Consider the following 7,968-nt stretch of genomic DNA (forward strand, 5'->3'; position numbering starts at 1 on the left):
GGTGAGACAAAACCGCGACTCGTCAGTGAAGTGCACCTTTTGCAAGTCCTGTCTGGTCCAGCGACGGTGGGTTTGTTCCCATAGACGTTGTTGCCGGTGATGTCTGGTGAGGACCTGCCTTACAACAGGCCTACAAGACCTCAATCCAGCCTCTCTCAACCTATTGCGGACAGTCTGAGCACTGATGGAGGGATTGTGCACTCCTGGTGTAACTAGGGCAGTTGTTGTTGCCATCCTGTACCTGTCCTGCAGGTGTGACATTCGGATGTACCTATCCTGTGCAGCTGTTGTTACACGTGGTCTGCCACTGCGAGGATAATAAGCTGTCCGTCCTGTCTTAGGCGTCTCACAGTATGGACATTGCAATTTATTGCCCTGGCCACATCTACAGTCCTCATGCCTCCTTGCAGCATGCCTAAGGCACGTTCACGCAGATGAGCAGGGACCCTGGGCACTTTTCCTTTGGTGTTTATCAGAGTCAGTAGAAAGGAATCTTTCATGTCCCAAGTGTCCTAAGTTTCCATAACTGTGACCTTAATTGCCTACTGTCTGTAAGCTGTTAGTGTCTTAACGACCGTTCCACAGGCAGGTGCATGTTCATTAATTGTTTATGGTTCATTGAACAAGCATGGGAAACCGTGTTTAAACCCTTTACAATCTGTGAAGTTATTTGGAGATTTACGAATTTTCTTTGAAAGAGGGTCCTGAAAAAGGGACGTTTCTTTTTTTGCTGAGTTTACATTTTTAAACAACACTATGAATCTTATCCCAATAGCCAGAAGGGGGGAGCCATGGGAAGCATTGAACTACATATTAATTTTGACAAAAGATATTATGCCTGTTAAAGCAACTGGGATCTTATTCCATCTGAGGTCGGTTTGCATTGATTTCAGTGTTCTAATAAAGTTTCTGGCAATGGTTTTGTCTAAGGAAGGAAATATATTTACTCCACAGTATTTAAAATGGGAAACAATTGGGATTCCATAAGTAGAGATGGAGTCCTCCACCAGGGTCGTGAGAGGCAGTTGGGCTGATTTGGTAAGATTAATTTTATAACTTGTGATGAAGCTGAATCTATCTATGATCTTCAATGCGTTTGAGATTAAATGTCTAGATATTGTAAAACATTGTCTGCGTATAATGAGATGAAGTGTTCAGTAGATTTTAGGGAAGTCGATTGACGAATTGCCTGGACCAGGGGTTCTATGGATAATAAAATAGCAAAGGCGAAATTGGATCGCCTTGTCTTCTGCTTCTAGTGATTCTGAAGGGAACAGAGCAGATATTGCCCGTTATAATTTTGGCTGAGGGATTGGCATATAGTATTTTAATCATATTAATGAAATTGGAGCCAATTCTCATACGTTCCAAGACAGACCAGAGAAATGACCATTCTGGTCTACCAAAACCTTTTCTGCATTGAGAGATAATAGAGCCCAATGAGCTGTTGTTTCTGATGAAGCTTTTAAGATATGTAATAGTCGACGGAGGTTATCTGAGGATAAAGGTTTTTGAACAAACCTGCTTTTGTCCATAGTAGACCAATTTGGGTAACTTTCGAGACAGGATGATAACATTTTGGAATACAGTTTAACATATGTGTATTTATCAAAGAGTGAGAACACTAGGTGGCATCCTGACCTTTTTTTAATAAAAGTGAAATGAGTTGCCTTATTCACATCTCTCTACAATGAAACTTTGTGAATGGCTGTGTTAATAATTTTAGAGTAATAATTGACTTAGCTGATTCCAACATTTTGTACTGAACAAAAATATAAACCCAAGAACCAACAATTTCAAAGATTTTACTGAGTTACAGTTCATATAAGGAAAGCTCGTCTGGAGGTTAGTTAGCACAGTGTCCAAAGAAGGGCCAGAAGTATACAGAATGGTCTCTTCTGCGTAGAGGTGGATCAGAGAATCACCAGCAGCAAGAGCGACATCATTGGTGTATACAGAGAAAAGAGTCTGCCCGAGGATTGAATCCTGTGGCACCCCCATAGAGACTGCCAGAGGTCCGTACAACAGGCCCTCCGATTTGACACACTGAAGTCTATCAGAGAAGTAATTGGTGAACCAGGCGAGGCAGTCATTTGAGAAACCAAGGCTATTGAGTCTGCCGATAAGAATGTGGTGCTTGACAGAGTCGAAAGCCTTGGCCAGGTCGATGAATACGGCTGCACAGTATTGTCTCTTATCGATGGCGGTTATGATATCGCTTAGGACCTTGAGCGTGGCTGAGGTGCACCCATGACTAGCTCGGAAGCCAGATTGCATAGCGGAGAAGGTACAGTGGGATTCGAAATGGTCAGTGATCTGTTTGTTAACTTGGCTTTCAAAGACCTTAGAATGGCAGGGTAGGATAGATATAGGTCTGTAGCAGTTTGGGTCAAGAGTGTCTCCCCCTTTGAAGAGGGGGATGACCGCGGCAGCGTTCCAATCTTTGGGGATCTCAGACGATACAAAGGGAGGTTGAACAGGTTAGTAATAGGGGTTGCAACAATTTCGGCAGATAATTTTAGAAAGAGAAGGTCCAGATTGTCTAGCCCGGCTGATTTTTAGTGGTCCAGATTTTGCAGCTCTTTAAGAACATCAGCTATCTGGATTTGGGTGAAGGAGAAATGGAGGAGGCTTGGGCGAGTTGCTGTGGGGGGTGCAGGGCAGTTGACCGGGGTAGGGGTAGCCAGGTGGAAAGCATGGCCAGTCGTAGAAAAATGCTTATTGAAATTCTCAGTTATCGTGGATTTATCGTTGGTGACAGTGTTTCCTAGCCTGTGCAGTGGGCAGCTGTGAGGAGGTGCTCTAATTCTCCATGGACTTTACAGTGTCCCAGAACTTTTTGGAGTTTGTGCTACAGGATGCAAATTTCTGTTTGAAATTCCTAATTGCCTGTGTATATTGGTTCCTAACTGCCCTGCAAGTTGCATATCACGGGGGCTATTTGATGGTAATGCAGTACGCCACAGCATTTTTGTGCTGGTCAAAGGCAGTCAGGTCTGGAGTGAACCAGGGGCTATATCTGTTCCTGTTTTTAAAAAATGGAATGGGGCATGCTTATTTAAGATGATGAGGAAGGCACTTTTAAAGAATAACCAGGCATCCTCTACTGACGGGATAAGGTCAATATCCTTCCAGGATACCCGGGCCAGGTTGATTAGAAAGGCCTGCTCGCTGAAGGGTTTTAGGGAGCGTTTGACAGTGATGAGGGGTGGTCGTTTGACCACAGACCCATTACGAATGCAGGTAATGAGGCAGTGATCGCCGAGATCTTGGTTGAAGACAGCAGAGGTGTATTTGGAGGGCAAGTTGGTTAGGATGATATCTATTAGGGTGCCCGTGTTTACGGAGTTGGGCTTGTACCTGGTAGGTTCATTGATAATTTGTGTGAGATTGAGGGCATCAAGCTTAGATTGTAGAATGGCCGGGGTGTTAAGCATGTCCCAGTTTAGGTCACCTAGCAGAACGAGCTCTGAAGATAGATGGGGGGCAATCAAATCACATATGGTGTCCAGGGCACAGCTGGGAGCAGAGGGTGGTCTATAGCAAGCGGCAATGGTGAGAGACTTGTTTCTGGAAAGGTGGATTTTTAGAAGTAGAAGCTCGAATTGTTTGGGCACAGACCTTGATAGTATGACAGAACTCTGCAGGCTATCTCTGCAGTAGATTGCCACTCCGCCCCCTTTGGCAGTTCTATCTTGTCGGAAAATATTGTAGTTTGGGATGGACATTTCAGGGTTTTTGGTGGCCTTCCTAAGCCAGGATTCACGGCTAGGACATCCGGGTTGGCAGAGTGTGCTAAGGCAGTGAATAAAACAAACTTAGGGAGGAGGCTTCTAATGTTAACATGCATGAAACCAAGGCTTTTACAGTTACAGAAGTCAACAAATTAGCGCCTGGGGAATGGGACTAGAGCTAGGCACTGCTGGGCCTGGATTAACCGCAACATCACCAGAGGAACAGAGGAGGAGTAGGATAAGGGTACAGCTAAAGGCTATAAGAACTGGTCGTCTAGTACGTTCGGAACAGAGAGTAAAAGGTGCAGGTTTCTGTGCGCGATAGAATAGATTCAAGGTATAATGTATAGACAAAGGTATGGTAGGATGTGAATACAGTGGAGGTAAACCTAGGCATAGCGTGACAATGAGAGAGATATTGTCTCTAGAAACATAATTTAAACCAGGTGATGTCACCGCATGTGTGGGAGGTGGAACTGTAGGGTTAGCTAAGGCATATTGAGCAGGGCTAGAGGCTCTACAGTGAAATAAGACAATAATCACTAACCAGAACAGCAATGGACAAGACATATTGACATTAGGGAGAGGCATGCGTAGCCGAGTGATCATAGCGGTCCAGTGAGTAGTTAAGCTGGCTGGAGACACGGCGATTCAGACCGGGGATAGCAGAAGGGCCTTAGAGGTACGTCGCGACGGAAGAAGTCTGTTGTAGCCTCCTCATGCGGTTCCGTTGGCAGACCAGCCGTGATGGATTAGTAGGGTTCCGTGTAGTAAAGGTGCCCAGTCCAATTGGCAAAATAGGTATATTGGCCCAAGAAATTGGCCAATGGACATATTCAGCTAACAGTCCGATATGCTCTAGACAGCTAGCGGGCCGCGGCTAGCAGACTAGCAAATGGGCATTCAGTGGACGTCACGACGGAGGGGCCTGTTGCAAAAAGAACCCTCGAGCAGATTACGTCGGCAGTCCAGTCGTGATGGATTAGCAGGGCTTCGTGTAGTGAAAGGGGTCCAGGCCAATTGGCAAAATAGGTGTTGTAGCCCAAGGAGTGGCTGATGGACCTCTTCAGCTAGCCAGGAGATGGGCCTAGCATGAGCTAGCTCCAGGCTAATTGGTGCTTGCTTCGGAACAGAGACATTAGCCAGGAGTAGCAACTCAGATTGCAGCTAGCTAGCTGCGATGATCCAGGTGAAAAGGTTCAGAGCTTGCGGTAGGAATCCGGGGATATGGAGAGAAAATAAGTTTGGTATGCTCTGGATTGAATCGCGTTGTGCAAACTGGCAAGGGTTTCAGAGCTAGAGGTTAGCTGATGACCGCTAGCAGTGGTTAGCTGACTACTAGCTAGTAGCTAGTTAGCTGGCTAGCGTCTGTTGGGGGATTCTGGTTCGAAAGTAAAGAAAAATACTTTAGAAAATAGCAGATCCATACCACATTGGGTGAGGCGGGTTGCAGGAGAGTATGTTGAGGTTTAGGAAAAATATAAAAAGATATATACACGGGACACGGGCCAAGACGAGGACAAAGACGTCTGACTGCTACGCCATCTTGGCCATTAAAGGCACAGTCAACTTAGTGTATGTAAACTTCTGACCCACTGGAATTGTGATACAGTGAAATAATCTGTACACAATTGTTGGAAAAATGACCTGTGTCATGCACAAAGTAGATGTCCTAACCGACTTGCCAAAACTATAGTTTATTAACAAGAAATTTGTGGAGTGGTTGAAAAACGAGTTTTAATGACTCCAACCTAAGTGTATGTAAACTTCCGACTTCAACTGTACAAAACCATCTCCATTGGAGCAGTTTGTAAATTGACCCTTGTATCTTATCATGCGCCTCATCACTCTCCCCACCACCCTACATCCAGCTTTAGCCAGAAACTCAGTCACAACACTATCATCTGCTGATTCAGGTAGTTATTTAACTGTAACTTGAATTGAGTTCTAGTCAGCCATGAACAGATTATTCTCTTTGAACACGACATGTTTTCCTCTGACTATTATTTCTCTGATCAGAAGCGTTGCCCTTGCTTCCTGACTGAGAATATATTTATGCCAGAGTGCACGTACTCTCTGTACTGACCTCAAGTGGTTTGGATGAATTTCATGTATGAGACTGTGGTAGAGCTCCTCCTCCTTAATGTGGTTGGCAATGGCCTCCTCCTTTGTCAGGATTTCTCTCTCCATGATAAAAAATATGTAAAACAGTCTCCTTTGGGGCATTTCGACCCACAACCTCTCTCCAGTTCTCGTTTTCCTTGACATCAGTTTTTGCATTGCTGGAAATAGCCACAACTACAGCATCCATTTTAATTGTAGTGTTAATGATTAAAATAATTTGTTTAACATTGAAATATATCAACAAAACTATTCAGCATTATACAGTGAGGATACAACTGATTGGCTCAAACGCATTAAGAAGGAAAGAAATTCCACAAATTAACTTTTACCACGGCACACCTGTTAATTGAAATGCATTCCAGGTGACTACCTTATGAAGCTGTTTGAGAGAATGTCAAGAGTGTGCAAAGCTGTCATCAAGGCAAATGGTGGCTACTTTGAAGAATCTCAAATATAAAATATTATTTAGATTTCTTTAACACTTTTTGGTTACTACATGATTCCATATGTGTTATTACATAGTTTTGATCTCTTGACTATTATTCTAGAATGTAGAAAATAGTAAATAAAATAAAGAAAAACCCTTGAATGAGTAAGTGTGTCAACTTTTGACTGGTACTGTATTTCTGACCTGATGCTACCTGAGCCTGATGTGCCATAAATTAAATACCCTTTATGAGTCCTACATTAAAGACATTTAATAATCCCAAGCCCAAAAAAGGCCAAATGATTGTGCCATTATCCAATACATATATGATATAGGCTACTGCAGATTATGCACATCTGAAAAACATAAAATCCCATAGATGTAGCTAGCTATATGCTCTCTTGGATAAATAAATGAAACAAGCTCCAGTAGGCTAATCTTTTTGAGTGTGGACTGCGTTACTGTACTGTACTGTATTATATGGACTGGAATTACGCACATCGTTCAAACCATGATAAAGCAGAGGGAGAACATGTGATTCTAGTGCAGCACATGCAGCCTAAAAAGTTACAAGTATAGGTTAATGAATTTGATTTTAATTTTGAAATATAATAAGGGCTATTTCTATAATGAGTAGGCTGACATGTGTATATATATATACACCTTTTCAGAATATTTCCTCTGTTATTAGCCTACCTCCGCTTTCTATCGCTATTCTTACTTCATTCCTTCCTCGCTTTCAACAGTTAAATGAAATAAGTGTTGTTGTCCTTATCTTCATCATTCTAATGACATCCTTGAATAATATAGGACTAGAATTAGATGCAGAAGGCTTTCAATTCTCCTCACAAAGATTGAATGGTTATGGGTCTACATAAATAACTGCTATAGCCTACCGGCATCGCACGTTTGCTCTTCTTTCAAACTACCTGTGAGTTCTATTGGCTGCTGTATTTAACATTCAGCAAACAAGAGCTTGGAATCCCTCTTTGACTAATCTTTTGGTATAAGAAATGCAAAACAAAATAATGTCCAGCAAGCTATTCTAGTCTAGCTTTTCCTGCATGGGACTCCAAGAGCTAAGGAGTCTTTTTTAAGGAGAGAGGCCAGTGGAGCAAAGGAGCGTCCTTATTGCGCAAGAGACAGAGGCTATAAATTAGAAGCTTATTATGCATAACCATTAATTAGCTAAATATAAGGCTAATACTGCATTGAATTTATTACCTGAAAGAGGTAGACTAGGACATCTATATATAGGGCTATATATCAATCTAGAACAGGATTATCTACAGTATTCTGGATGCAAATTGACTGGAGTTGATGGAGAGTGCACATGCACTGATTTAAAGCAATGATATTCGAGTGATAGGCTGTTTTTAAAACTCTGCAGCTGCAATAAATAAAAAAATATGGTGACCCCGAAACCCAGATGGAGACGGGTAAATTAGACACGCATTCAGTCCTTATATTACTGTAGCAAATGTAGGCCTACCTGTCACAAGAAAAACATTTACCATGATAAGATGATAGGTCTACATGCATTGTGAACCGAATTCCATACTGAGATGGGCTGTCTGCCACCACCCTGAGTGTTAATGATTCATCATGATGAGGCCATAGAGAAGCCAGATTTAGACAATGCATATAATTAAACAGTTCTATTTCACGCCATGCTGTTCCTAT

The sequence above is a fragment of the Salvelinus fontinalis genome, chromosome 3, assembly GCF_029448725.1.
Source record: "Salvelinus fontinalis isolate EN_2023a chromosome 3, ASM2944872v1, whole genome shotgun sequence".
NCBI classification, from domain to species: Eukaryota; Metazoa; Chordata; class Actinopteri; order Salmoniformes; family Salmonidae; genus Salvelinus; species Salvelinus fontinalis.